At 47.6% G+C, this 15,255-nt stretch overlaps 1 protein-coding gene across 1 annotated transcript in view; it reads left to right on the forward strand.

Annotated features, from left to right (window-relative positions):
* The first annotated feature begins 2,868 nt into the window (after nucleotides 1–2,868).
* Nucleotides 2,869–15,255, forward strand: part of canx (calnexin) — a 70,259-nt gene continuing 57,872 nt past the window's right edge. Inside the window, exon 1 of the mRNA XM_038796215.1 lies at nucleotides 2,869–2,945. The gene's annotated coding sequence lies outside the window, so the exon portion shown is untranslated. The remainder of the gene's footprint in view (nucleotides 2,946–15,255) is intronic.

The following is a 15,255-nucleotide window of genomic DNA, read 5'->3' on the forward strand; positions in this document are numbered from 1 at the left end:
GGAATTAGATCATAGTTAACCAGTTGTATTTGCTGCATATTTCATTCTAGTTCTGGTTATAAATAAACAGTAATTGTGTTTAAATTTACAAACCTGATGCTTGTAATTATTGGGCAGCCAAGGGCCGAAGACTTTGGGTATTTTTTGAAGAATTATTGGTGAACTCAATCACGTTGCGCCTCCGGGTCAGGTAGGACTGGAATTAACCTCGGCCTAGCCCAGGCTGTTGTAATAGGAAGATCATCCCAAATTCATCAAATGATGTAGCCAAATCCATAACTATTTCCACATTGCTACGCAAACTCTCTTACTGGAGAGGAATTTGGTTTTCCCTCCAGAGAGTTCATTGAAAGCTTTAGTGAATGGGATAAGTGAAGATTATATCCCAGTTCCCTTGTATAAAGTACAATTGGAGTGTGATTTGTTATCAGGTCGAGTAATTGTTGGGAGTGATTAAGAAGTTACCAGTAGACGGAGTAGACTTACATTTGGGGCATCCTCTGGAGAGCCGAGACCTAGAGACCTTGGCCTACTTTTGGGTGACACTGGTGTTGCCGTGTCACCCTGTCCTTCCCGTTGCCCTGAGATGCTCCAGTATCAGGAAGGAGGATTCACAAGGGCTGATCATTCCCAGGGTCTCCTGGAAGACCTTGGTTGTGCTCCAGCAAATCCTCTTCCCTCCAGGTGCTTGTGGGCCCCCAGGTTACTCCATGGGATGGAGGAGCAGCTGGAGTGAGCTCCAGAAGCCTGAAGTTAATGTGGCACTGCCAGTCCTGGAAGCCCGCCATTGTCTGAACCATGCAAGTGGAGCCCTCAGCCATGGTCCTCAGGGACTGAGCTATGATTCAGAGTTCTCCTGTCATGGATCTGACCGCGGCAAGAGTCAGAATCTTCAGCTTGGGCATACCATCGCTTTTTAAAAATAAACGTAGAGTACCCAATTCATTTTTTCCAATTAAGGGGCAATTTAGCATGGCCAATACACCTAACCTGCACATTTTTGGGTTGTGGGGGCGAAACCCACGCAGACATGGGAACAATGTGCAAACTCCACATGGACAGTGACCCAGAGCCGGAATCGAACCTGGGACCTCGGCGCCGTGAGGCCACAGGGCTAACCCACTGCGCCACCGTGCTGCCCCGTCTTCTTTCGCTCATGGCAGTTGTGGGCAAGCTTATCCTGCAGGAATACAAATGGGGATGATGTGAGCTGGCCATCTGGTGGGTCAGATACCAATGATACCTGGCATGTGTGGGCACTGCGCATAAGCAGGGAGAGATTTGAAGAGGAGTACTGGGGGTATGAGGAACCTTATTGAAGGTTGGATACTGGGGCCCTGCAAGGTGTCAGTGTGTGGGTTGGGGTGACGGCAAAGTGGAGTGCAGAGACGAGACAGGGAGCAGTTATCCTGGCAGAACATAAGAACTAGGAGCAGGACTAGACCACCTGGCCCCGCAAGCCTGCTGCGCCATTCAATAAGATCAAGGCTGATCTTTTTGTGGACTCAGTTCCACTTGTCCACCCACTCACCATAACCTTTAATTCCTTTACTGATCAAAACTCTATCTATCTTTGCCTTAGAAACTTTCAACGAGGTAGACTCAACTGCTTCACTGGGCAGGGAATTCCAGATTCACTTTGGGTGAAGTTCCTGCTCAACTCAGAACTAAATCTGCTCCCCCTTATTTTGAGGCTATGCCCCCTAGTTCTAGTTCCACCCGCCAGTGGAAGCAACTTCCCTGCTTCAATTTTAACTATTCCCTTCATAAGTTTATATGTTTCTGTAAGATTCCCCCGTCATTCTTCTAAATTCCAATGAGTATAATCCCAGTCTGCTGTCTCTCTGGAGTAGGTCATTCATCTTCTTGCAGCACTACACCCCCATCCTCTTGGTCAGGCTGTCTCTGAGGTGGGTTTCACTATCTTGTTGGTGGCTCTCCTGCCAGCACAAGGGTCTCTTGTTGACTGTATCTTCATCATAACATCCAGCATACAGCTGAGAGCTCCCTCCATGAATCATGGAGCAGGCTTCCTCGCTGCCATGCTCCTGGATTGAACGATAGCAGGTGCTCTGGAGCTGTTTAAATGCAGTGGCCCTTGATTAAAGTGCTCGGAAGACCTGCAGGACGGGAAATCAGATGCTTCCCGCCTCAAGCGTGGCGTTTTTCATGTGGAGAGCAATTTATTTCTTCTAAGTCCCTGAAAATTGTGATCCATGGTGACTATCCGTGATTAATCATTGCCCTCCAAGCGGGGATTCATTCTGTCCCTCAGGATGTTTTCTAATAATTTCCCTACTGTGGTTCCCATCCCCATTGGTTGAGTGAGGGACGTGCTCCTTCTCCCACACAACCACCCCTCCCAGTCACCCCCCCCCACCACCTCTTCCCCACAACCACCCCTCCCACACAATCACCCCTCCCCCAGTCACCCCTCCCACACAACCACCCCTCCCCCAGTCACCCCTCCCCCACAACCACCCCTCCCACAGTCACCCCTCCCCACAACCACCCCAACCCCAGTCTCCCCTCCCCCACAACCGCCCCTCCCCCACAACCACCCCGCCCCCAGAATCACCCCTCCCCCCGCAACCATCTCAGCCCCAGTCACCCCTCCCCCATAATCACCCATAGTCACCCCTCCCCCAGTCTCCCCTCCCGGGCGGGCTCAAGACCACGTGCTCCACAGGGCACCTGCCCCCGTCCCCAGCCCAATCAGCGCCCACTTCCTCGTCTGGGCTCCTCCAATCGGCAGGCTCCACGAGGGAAACCGGCGCGACGTTCCGGGTGAGGTCACCGGAGTGACGGGGCGCCGGACCAATGGAAGAGCGGGGCGGGCGCGGCGTGGGCCAATGGGAGGGTGTGGGCGGGCGCTGCTGGGTACCGGGGGGGAGGGGGAACGTGTCACGTGCGCGGCGCAGTTCCCGGGCGCTGAGGAGCGGAGCGTGAGTAACAATTTGTGGGGAACAATCAGTCGATACTTTGTGACCCTTTCCCCCTTTGTCAGGGCGGCGGCCGGAAACCTTGTTGCAGTTTGGGGGGTGGGGGGATTCTTGCGATTGAAAATTGATACATCATTGCTATGTATTTAGCTCAATGTAGCCAGACTGAGAGAGGCGCCGCCAGCAATGTGGCTGCAATGATGCGCGGCGCTTTATTGTCCTGATCCCCGATCCCCCCCATAATATCTGCACCTCCCGCTGCAGAATGTGTTAGGCCTCGGCCTCTCTGATAATCCAGCTCGGGAGGGGTGTTTCTGGGTGGGTGCAGGGTTTATCCGCTTGACCACTCCAGCTCTTGGGCCTACATCTTCTGGCCATCTCTTCTGTTCTGTTTTTCATGTGACTGTCCTTGCTTTCCACCCAATGTGCAGAATCACGACACCTCAGGGCCTTCAGTTCACATCAGAGGTGCCTGACTTTTTTATGTGTACCGTGGTTAGGATAGAGGTTACAGTCTATTTAGATTGAAGCTTCAATATAACATTTCTTGGTTTCCCTTTCCTGCAGCAGTTGTCTTGTCCTGAGGTTTTTTTTTCTCTCTACCACTTTGAGTCATGTAGCCGGTAGTATTTTCTGGAAGCAGTTGTCATCGTCCCTTTCCGTCTGTAGAGCAAGTTTAATTGCGTGTAATTGAATGAATTCAGTATTACAAATGTGCTATTTCTGTAACCAGAAAGGAAAAATATAGTCCCTAAGAATCTCAGAAGGGAGTTAATGCGGCAAATTAAGTACATTTGAAGTGTAGCCACTTGAAAGGTGGAAGGCAAATTGTGTACAGCAAACAATGAAATATTGATCAGAATTTTGCTTAAGGTGATGTTGGTTTAGACCAGGATATCTGGGGTATTTCCTCAAAATAGTGCTGTGGGACCTTTTTACATCTCTCCTTGGATAGCAGGCAGGGTCTGGGTTTAATCCCTCTTGAAAGATGGCACCTTCAACAGTGCATGCATTATGCTCAAGTCTCCGTGGTGTTGGGCTTCAACCCTTAAATGAGTAGAGAGTGATATTTGCTGAGCCACAGCTGCTATCCAGGAAACGTAACACGTCTCTGTAAGTATGGAAACGGTGCTGGTAGTGTATAGCGAAAATCCAGTTCCAATATTTCCATATGTGGCTGATGCACGTTATGTGATAACACTCCTGTGAAGCCTGGGAGATGTTTTGCTCCATTAAGGGCTCCATATGAAACTAGATGCTCCATGAACATGGACGTCGGTGCACTGGAATCTCCTGGAAACAGGAAAAAGAGACCGTTGAATGGAAAATCAATTTCTGATCAAATCTAGTCCAGAAGTCCACAATCATGACTTACTTTTACTTGATGTTTAACTCTTGTGCATGATGTGATCTTAGCCCCAGCCAAGCTGGTTTAGTTCTCTTCAAGGGAAGTAGTGAATCAGCAGTTGATGCCCAAGCCATCATTTTGTTGTGACTGACATTGGTAATCAGCGGCAAGCTATCATCTGTTGGGTTGCTGAATTACTATAAACATGAGACAATAATTGCCGGCAGGCGGGGACCGAGTCTGTTATGTACTTGAATTTCAGAGGACGGAGCTGTTTCATCCTGACTTTTTTTGATTTTGAAGCTATGGAACTGGTTGTTGTAAGGAGCAAATGGGAGATAAATTAACTGATACTGGGACTAAAATGGTGATCCGATACATTGACTCGGCTTGTATTCCTCCTTAGTGAGGTGCTTAAGATGATTAAAGGATTTGAGAAAGAGATGCCATTTCCTTTGGTGGGTGTATAACCTTTACAATTAGGGCCAGGCTTTCGGGGTGATGTCAGCAAGCACTTCTTCACACACAGGGAATTAGAAATTTGTCACCCCTTCCCAACAAGTTGTTGAGGCTAAAGGTCAACTGAAAATTACAAAACTCAGATGGATTTTTGTTTTATTCTTAAGGGTGTCAATGAATTGAGGAAGTAAGCTGGGTAGATGGAATTAAAATGTAGCTCAGTCATGATCTAATTGAATGATAGCATAGGTACGAGGTGGTGGGAGGGAGGGGAATGAATGGTCACCCCTCTTCTCTCTCTCTCCTTCGTTTACCCCCCCTCCTAAAGTTGAAGCTTTAGAAAATTTGCCAGTTGAGGGCAGCACAACGGCGCAGTGGCTAGCCTTGCTGCCTTGCGGCGCCCAGGTTCGGTCCCGGCTCTGGGTCACTGTCCGTGTGAAGTTTACACATTCTCCCCGTGTTTGCGTGGGTTTCGTCCCCACAACCCAAAGATGTGCAGCTAGGTGGATTGGCCACACTAAATTGCCCTTTAATTGGATACTCTAAAATAAAATAAAAAGATTTGCCAGTTGAGACATTAAACGTGAAGTCCACTTTCCTCCTGTTTAGTGGATGTTTCAGTCACGGCTCGGTGGGTGGCACTTTCAACACCAAATCAGTCCTACTTCAGAGACTTGAGACCATAATCCAGCTGGCACCAGTGCTGTGTGGGGGTAGTGCAGTGTACCACGTGGAGGGCAGCAGTTCAAGAAGGCAGCTCACCATCTCAAGGGCAATGAGGGATGGCCCGTGACTGCTGGCTTAGCCAGCAGTGTCCACATCCTATAAGTGGATTAAAAAAACACACTGAAGGAGGTCCTGTCTTTCAGGTGAGATGCTAAACCTGAGTCCCTGTCTGCCCCCTCAGGTGGACATAAAGATCTTGCAACAGTATTTTGAAGAGCAGGAGAGTTGTCTGAACCAACATCACTAAAACAGTTTATCTGGTTTTACTGCATTGCAGTTTGTGGCAGTTTTCTATTTGCAAATAGGTTGCCACATTTCCCACATTACAATACTACCTAATAGGCTTATGGAACTTCCAGAAGCTGTGATGCCATTTTCTTTTACAAACGTTAGATAGATGAGAATCTGAACCTCTTGTCATCGTCAGCAACCACATTGCAGCAGTGTCTGACCACTAGGAAGCGGTCTCTGGCTGCATTGGCATTTCCCAGCACAGAAATAGTCCATTCAGCCCAACTGGGCAACTCCGGTGTTTGTTCCACATGAAGCACACAGATTAGAAAATACCCGAGTTTGGTCCCGAGTATTGACCTGTCCTGAACAACAAAGGGCTAACGCGATTAGATCTGGGAAAAGCTGTGAGGAGAAAGCAATGACCCCTATTTCGGGTCACTATTCCCAGCTGAGTGGCAATAATTATTATGTTGTCAGATGTCCTCCCTGCTGTGCTGAGGAAATGTGTCCCCGCAACAGTTGTGTGTCTGGAAGAGGGCTGGAAGCAGCCATTAATTGCCAAGTACACCGGTGAGGCTTCTGAACTGGTTGTACCAGCTGCTGTATCTGGAATGCAAGGTAAAAACTGTATCCGTGGAATGGGATCTTAGTCCCTGTTGATGTAATTCTTGGCGTTTGTAACAAAACCTTTACTTGACCCTGGGTAGTGATGGGTAACCTAGTCTGGTGAGTTGGCTGGATGAGTGGCCCCCATTCATCTGGGCAGGCCACAAGATTGAAATCGGGCTTGTTCTCTCACCATGACTAAGATTAAACACATTTAATACCCTCTGAATCATAGAATTTACAGTGCAGAAGGAGGCCATTCACCCATCGAGTCTGCACCGGCTCTTGGAAAGAGCACCTTACCCAAGCCCACACCTCCATCCTATCCCCATAACCCAGTAACCCCATCCAACACTAAGGGCAATTTTGGACGCTAAGGGCAATTTATCATGGCCAATCCACCTAACCTGCACAACTTTGGACTGTGGGAGGAAACCAGAGCACCCGGAGGAAACCCACGCACACACGGGGAGGATGTGCAGACTCCGCTCAGACAGTGACCCAAGCCGGGAATCGAACCTGGGACCCTGGACGCAATTGTGCTAACCACTGTGCTGCATTAGTTATGAATATTTCATAACTAGTTAGAAAAAATGCTGAATCATTCACACAGAACTGTCATCAACTTCAAACGGGCGAGGTGGTAGTGTAGTGGTATTGCTGCTGGACAAGTAGTCGAGAGACCCAGGATAATGATCTGGGGACCCCGGTTCAAATCCCTTCATGGCAGGTGGCAGACTTTAAACTCAATATCTGGAATTAAATGTCTAATGATGACCATGAAACCATTCTCGTAAAACCCATCTTGTTCACTAATGTCCTTAAGGGAAGGAAATCTGCCGTCCTTATTGGTTGATATGTGACTCCAGACATACAGCAATGTAGTTGACGCTTAAATGCCCTCGCCTCGAAAGCCACTGAGTTGTATTCAACCGCTACAAAAACACAAAAGGAATGAAACCGGACGGACAACCTGGCATTGAGCCAGACACAGGAAAGAACAACGGAAAACCCAGCCCTCAGGACTCTGTAAAGTCCTCTTTATTAACATAGGGGGCTTGTGCCAAGAACCGACTCTCGGACTAGTTAAGCAACAGCCTGACATAATCATACTTTATGGACAATGTCCCAGGCACCGCTTTCACCATTCCTAGATATGCCCTGTCTCATGCAGGACTGACCCAGCAGAGGTGGCGGCACAGTGGTATACAGTCGGAAGGGAGTTGCCCTGGGGATCCTCAACATCGACTCTGGGCCCCATGAGGACTCAGCTTCAGGTTAAACATGGGCACTGAAACCTCCTGCTGATTACCATGTACTGACCACCTTCAGCTGATGAATCCGTACTCTTGGAAGAAGCACTAGGGTGCAAAGGTCACAGATTATGCTCTGGGTGGGGGACACCAATGTGTATCACCAAGAGTAGCTCGGTAGTATCACCACAAACCATGCTGGGCGGGTCCTAAAGGACATACTTGCTAGATACCTGCAGCAGGTGGTGAGGGAACCAACAAGAGGGGAAAACATACTTGACCTCACCCTCACCAATGTGCCTGTTGCACGTGCACCTGTCCATGACAGTATCGGTAGAAGGGGCAGCAAGGTGGCACAGTAGTTAGCACTGCTGCCTCACAGCGCCAGGACCTGGGTGCAATTCCAGCCTCTGGTGACTGTGGAGTTTGCACTTTCTCCCCGTGTCTGCGTGGGTTTCCTCCGGGTGCTCCGGTTTCCTCCCACTGTCCAAAGATGTGCAGGTTAGGTGGATTGGCTATGCTGAAGTGCCCCTTAGGGTGGATTTGCAGGAATGGGGCAGGGGATTGTGCCTAGGTAGGGTGCTCTTTCGAAGGGTCGGTGCGGAGTCGTTGGCCCAAATGGCCTCTTGCGCTGTAGGGATTCTATGAAGTGATCACCGCAAAGTCCTTGTGGAGACAAGTCCCATCTTCACATTGAGGATATCCTCCATCGTGTTGTGTGGCACCGCACTGTGTTAAATGGGATAGACTTTGAACAGATCTAGCGACTCAAGACTGGGTATCCATGAGGCACTGTGGGCCATCAGCAGCAGAATTGTTTCCACCACAATCTGCAACCTCATGGCCCAGCATATCCCCCACTCTACCATTACCACCAAGCCAGGGGATCAACCCTGGTTCAATGAAGAGTTCAGGAGAGCATGCCAGGAGCAACACCAGGCAAACCGAACAATGAGATGTCAACCTGATGAAGCTGCAACACAGGACTACTTGTGTGCCAAACAGCATAAGCAGCAAGTAATAGACAGCTAAGTTAGCCACAATGGCGCATTATATATGAGCACTGCACTGCTGCCTGAATGGTGGTGGACAATTAAACAACTCACTGGAGGAGGAGGCTCCAGAAATATCCCCATCCTCAATGATGGAGAAGCTCAGCACATATGTGCAACGGACGAGGCTGAGGCATTCGCATCAATCTTCAGCCAGAAGAAGTGCCGAGTGGATGATCCATCTCGGTCTCCTCTGGAGGTCCCCAGCATCACAGATGTCAGTCTTCAGCCAATACAATTCACTCCACGTGATATCAAGAAACGGCTGAAGACACTGGATACTGCAAAGACTATGGACCCTGAAAATATTCCGACAATAGTACTGAAGACATGTGCTCCAGAACCTGCCACACCCCTAGCCAAGCTGTTCTAGTACACCTACTACACTGGCATCTACCCAGCAATGTGGAAAATTGCCCAGGTGTGTTTTGTACGCAAGAAACAGGACAAATCCAACCCAGCCAATTACCACCCTATCAGTATACTCTCCATCATTGGCAAAATGACTGAAGGAGTCATCAACAGTGCTATCAAGCAGCACTTACTCAGCAATAACCTGCTCACTGACGCTCAGTTTGGGTGCCGCCAGGGTCACTCAGCTCCTGACCTCATTGCAGCCTTGGTTCAAACATGGACAAAAGAGCTGAATGCCAGAGGTGAGGTGAGAGTGACTGCCCTTGACATCAAGGCAGCATTTGCCTGAGTACGGCATCAAGGAGCCTGAGCTAAACTGGAGTCGATGGGAATCGGCGGGTGGGGGGAATGCTCCGCTGGGTGGAGTCATACCTGGCACAAAGGAATATGGTTGTGGTAATCGGAGGTCAATCATCTCAGTGCCAGGACATCACTGTAGGAGTTCCTCAGGGTAGTGCCCTCGGCCCAACCACCTTCAGCTGCTTCATCAATGACCTGCCTTCCATCAAGAATGGAGATGTTTGCGGATGAAATACCCAGACTTGTGCTGACAAGTTACTTTTGCGCCACAGAAGTGCCAGGCAATTACCATCTCTCACAAGAGAGGATCTAACCAATATCCCTTGACATTCAATGGCATTACTATCGCTGAGTCCCCCAGAATCAACAACCTGGGGATTACCATTAATCAGAAGCTGAACTGGACTAGCCATTATTAATACGGTGGCTATACACGGACGAACAGACTCAAAAACAGCTTCTTCCCCACTGTCACCAGACTCCTAAACGACCCTTTTATGGACTGTCCTCATTAACACTACACCCTGTCTGCTTCATCCGATGCCAATGCTTATGTAGTTACATTGTATATATTGTGTAGCCCTATTATGTATTCTCATGTACTTTCTTGAATTCTGTTCAATTCCCTTTCTTCCAATGTACTGAATGATCTGTTGAGCTGCTTGCAGAAAAATACTTTTCACTGTACCTCGGTACACGTGACAATAAACAAATCCAATCTATAAGAGCAGGTCGAAGACTAGGAATCCTGTAGCGAGTAACTCACCACCTGACCCTCCAAAGCCTGTCCACCATCTACAAGGCACAAGTCAGGAGTGTAATGGAATACTCCCCACTTGCCTGGATCAGTACAGCTCCAAAAACACACAAGAAGCTCGATACCATCCAGGACAAAGCAGCCCCGCTTGATTGCTCCCCCTTCCACAAATATTCAAACCTTCCACCACTGACGAACAGTGGCAGCCGTGTGTACCATCTACAAGATGCACTGCAGGAACTCCCCAAGGTTCCTTAGCCATCTTCCAAACCCATGATCACTATCGTCTAGAAGGACAAGCAGCAGATACCTGGGAGCACCACCACCTGAAGGTTCCCCTCCAAGCCACTCACCACCCTGACTTGGAAATATATCACCATTCCTTCACTATCACTGGGGCAAAATCCTGGAACTCCAACAGCACACTGGGTGTACCTACACCTCCAGGACTGCAGCGGTTCAAGAAGGCAACTCGCTACCACCCACGTAAAGCAAGGAGAAGTGAAGTATCGCTTAATCTGCGTGGATGTAAAATCGTGGAATGTGACACCCCGCGCCAGGTCAACGGTCAACAAAATGTCTTGTGGGCTGTTTGCAGCTCCCGGATTGCAGATTGTCCATCACAGATCTAGGAGCAATTTCACCAGACATTCATTCACAACGAGCTGGTCCCTGTTATGATTTGATGCTATTATTCTGAAAGCGAGCCATATTTTATTGTCTAGGATTTACTCATTTTTTTTTTTAATTGCACAATTTTACTCCCATCCGTTTCAGTATTACTGTTCTTGCAACGCAACTTATTTCCCAGATGTGGAATTTCTCATTCGCCGCTTGCATGTCTTGCAACTGATGATAGCTCTCAGCCACTTTGCTTATAAACCATCATTTTCAAGCCCAGGTGAGCCGGGGGGGTGGGGGGTTCTCGGGGCCATGCTTCGCGGCGTTCCTGATCGTGGGTAGTAATGCCCAATGGCACTGGCAGACTCTCAGAATGCCGGCTGTTGCGCGCATGTGTGGCCCATCAGCAGTGCGCAGGCTTGGAGCCCTGCAGGACAGAATGCATACTTTTTTTTTTTCTTTAACATTTAGAGTACCCAATTATTTGTTTCCAATTACAGGGCAATTTAGCGTGGCCTATCCACCTACCCTGCACATCTTTGGGTGAAACCCACACAGACACTGGGAGAATGTGCAAACTCCACACGGACAGTGACCCGGGGCCGGGATTCGAACCTGGTTCCTCGGCGCCGTAGGCAGCAATGCTAACCACTGTGCCACCGTGCTTCCCTAGAATGCCTCGTGACGTCAACACTCTGACCCAGTGGGCGGCACGGTGGTGCAGTGGTTAGCATTGCTGCCTCACGGCGCCGAGGACCCGGGTTCGACCCTGATCCCAGGTCATTGTCCGTGTGGAGTTTGCACATTCTCCCTGTATGGGTCCCACCCCCACAACCCAAAGATGTGCAGGGCCATGCTAAATTGCCCCTTAATTGGAAAAAAAATTGGGGTAATTTTTTTTTCTTAAAAACACGCTGACACCGGAGTAGATTTTTGTTTTCATTCGCTGGAGTCTGGCAGCGGCGGAGAGCAGGTCTCACTGACATCACGTGTTCTGGTGGGGGGGGGGGGGGGGGGGGCGGGGGGAGAGATTCCTCCATTTTGCAGCTGCCAGCAGTGCTGGTGTGAGCTCCAGGGCCTCTGGTGCTCTGGTGAACAACCCACGAAGAAGAAGCTGAAAACAGGAACAAAACAGCATACAGATGATTACTTGCGGCACAGGTTTAATAATTTTGCCATTGCAAATTGGGAAGCAAAATTCACATGTGATGTATGCAGGGAAGCACCGGCAAATGAAAGTTTAAAAACCTCCAAAGATATTTGAAGCCTGTAAGCGTGACTAGTCCGAGGACAAACATTTTGATTTTTTTTTAACAGCACTGGAGACCATTCGGCCATTGCGTCTGTACTGGAATTTTGAAGGTGCTTTGCAATTAGCTCCACTCATCTGCTTCCCTGTAGCCCTGCAAACCTTTACTTTGAGTGTTTGACTAATTCCAGACACTGGATGTGACGGCCGGTAGTGGAGCGACCGGATTTAAAAGTATTTAGCAAGAGAACCAGAAATGAATTGAGTTTTACTTTAGTGCAGTGAGTTGCTGTAATTTGGAATGCAGTGCATGAAAGAATGGTGGAAGTGGATTCATTGTAACTTTCAAAAGGGAATTGGGTAAATACTTATTTGGAGTAATAGAGTGCTATTGAGGGAGTGCCAGGAGAATGGGATTAATTAATTTGCTCTTTCAAGGAGGCAGCAGGGGCACGATGGGGCTCAGTGGCTGCCTTTGTGCCGTGCAGTGTTATTCTAAACACAGGTCTATCTGTTTTCTTTATTTAGCCAGACTGTCCAAAATAGGTGTGATGGAAGCTGGCCTTGCTTGAGCAATTTCTGACATCCTCCTGCAACATTGCTGCGAATCTCCACTGTGGAATTGTGCTCATCGTCCCGCGATATGCATTTATGCAGCGTCTTTCACAATTACTGGACATAATACAGTGCTTTACAGCCAATGAAGTATTTCAAATGTGTCATCACTAATGAAGGAAATGTTGCAGGCAATTTGTGCACAGCATTGTGACAATGCCAGATATTTTTTGAGGGGTTGATTTGAAGAATAAATATTGGCCAGGGCACTGGAGATAACTCCCCCTGTTCCTCTTCAAAACATCCACCCGAGAGGGAAAAGAGATCCTCATGTTTAAATACAGCAAGGTAGCACCACTGGCAGTACAGCACTCCCTCAGTACTGCACTGTGAGTGTCAACCTTGATTTTTGTGCTCACACAACCTTCATTTTCAGAGGCGTGAGTGTTACTGACTTGACCGTAGTTGGCACCTTTTAAAATGCCCTTTTTAAAATGGACAGGAAAGCTGGCATGAAGAGACCTACTAATCAGCCACGTGCAGTTTGGTCGGATGAATGTTGTTGCCGGTGAGCAGGTTGATCGACTGCTCTGTAACTGAAGCTGATGTGGTCTAGACAAAAAAAAAGGAGGGGTGTTTAGAAGGACGATTTATCTTCCTCCTAATATCTTTATGCCCTATTTGATTCTGTGACTTTATTTTCAAATTTCTGACACTTGGAGCCGAGTTCCAGGGTAGTGAAATTGAGAGGCGTGTCCCACGGATAAATCTTTTTGTTCATTGTTGTCAGTGGGTGGTCTGAACATGTTTCCACTGGGTGGTCTGGACAAGATGCACCTAGAGCTGGGATATATACCTGAGGCTTCTCTCCACATGGAATGTTTTTGAGTGCTTGCTGGTAATTTTGCTTTCTGTGCTTCTGAAGGTGAGGAATGCTAATTCTAGGAAATGGGTTCTGAAGTGGAAAGAGACCCAGGATCTCTCTCACTCATTCACTATAGCACCTGTGAAACCAGAGAACCAACTCGACGAAAATCCTACTTGATATTGTCCTCCCCAATCTACTGTCATAGATTAATCTGCCCATGACCGGACTGGTAGGAGTGACCACCACACACACAGTCCTTGTGGAGACAAAGTCCTGTCTTCACATTGAGGATACCCTCTATTGTGTTGTGTGGCAGTAACACTGGGTTAAATAAACTAGATATGTAAGGGTGGTTTACAGACCAAACTGCAGTGATAATGGGAATAGCATTAGACAGGAAATCAGAGATGCATGTGTTAAAGGAACATCTGTGATTATGGGTGAGTTTAATCTGCATGTAGATTGGGTGAGTCAAATTAGTCACAGTACAATGGAGGAGGAATTTCTGGAGTGTATACAGGATGGATTTCTGGGCCAATGCATTAAGGAACCAACAAGGGAACAGGCCACCTTCGACTGGATATTGTGCAATGAGAAAGGATTAGTTGGTAACCTAGTTTTGAGGGAACCCTTGGATACGAGTGACCATAATATGATAATTCTTTAGCCTGGTGGATAGTGAGGTAGTTGACTCTTTAAGACTAGGGTTCTGAACCTCAATAAAGGTTGAATGATGGTATAAGGCATGGGCTGGCTATGATGGACTGGGAAACATTACTGAAAGGAAGGACAATGGCAGGTATTCAAGGAACAAATCGGTGAATGTTGTTTGTTCCTATTTGGCACAAGAGTAAAAAGGGATCTGTGGCCAAACCATGGCTTACAAAGGGAATTAGAGATAGTATTAGATTCAAAGAAGAGGTGCAGACAAGTTAACAAGAAAAAGCAATAGACCTGAGGATTGGGAACAGTTTAAAATTCAGCTAAGGCGGACCGAGGGATTGATTAAGAAGGGGAAAATACAATCTGAAAGTAAGTTAGCTGGGGATATAAAAACTGACAGTAAACGTTTCTGTAGGTCTGTGAAGAGAAAAAGATTGATAAAAACGAATGTAGACCCCTTACAGTTAGAAACGGGGGAATTCATAACGGGGAACAAAGAAATGGCTGAGGAATTAAATTTATGCTTTGTTTCTGTCTTCACAAAGGAAGATATGAATAATGTACCCGAGGTTCTGAGAAATACAAGTTTTGGTGAGGAGCTGAAGGAAATAAGTATTAGTAGAGAAATGGTTTTAAGGAAATTAATGGAATTGACGGTGAATAAGTCTCCAGAGTATGATGATCTTCATCCCAGAGAAATTAAGGAAATAGCGTTAGAAATAGTAGCTCCATTGGTGGTCATTTTCCATAATTCTTTGGACTATGGAATGGCTGCTACAGATTGGAGGGTAGCTAACATAACCGCATTATTCAAAATGGGAGGCAGAGAGAAAATGGGGAACTATAGGCCAGTGAGCCTAACGCCGGTAGTAGGGATGTTGCTAGAGTCCATTATCAAGGTTTTCATAGCACACCATTTGGAAAGCAGTAGTATAATCAGACAAAGGATTTATGACCGGGAAATCATGCTTGATAAAACGATTAGAATTCTTTTAAGATGTAACTAGTAGAGTTGACCAGGGAGACCCGATGGATGCGGTTTATTAAGGCTTTCGACAAGGTCACGCATAGCAGATTACTATGTAAAGTTAAAGCACGTGGGGTTGTGGGTAGTGTCTAGTGGATAGAAAGCTGGCTAGTAGAGCAGTAGCAAAAGGTAGGAATAAATGGGATTTTCCGATTGGCAGGCAATGATTAGTGGGGTACCG

Source organism: Scyliorhinus canicula, chromosome 4 (assembly GCF_902713615.1).
Source record: "Scyliorhinus canicula chromosome 4, sScyCan1.1, whole genome shotgun sequence".
NCBI lineage: Eukaryota > Metazoa > Chordata > Chondrichthyes > Carcharhiniformes > Scyliorhinidae > Scyliorhinus > Scyliorhinus canicula.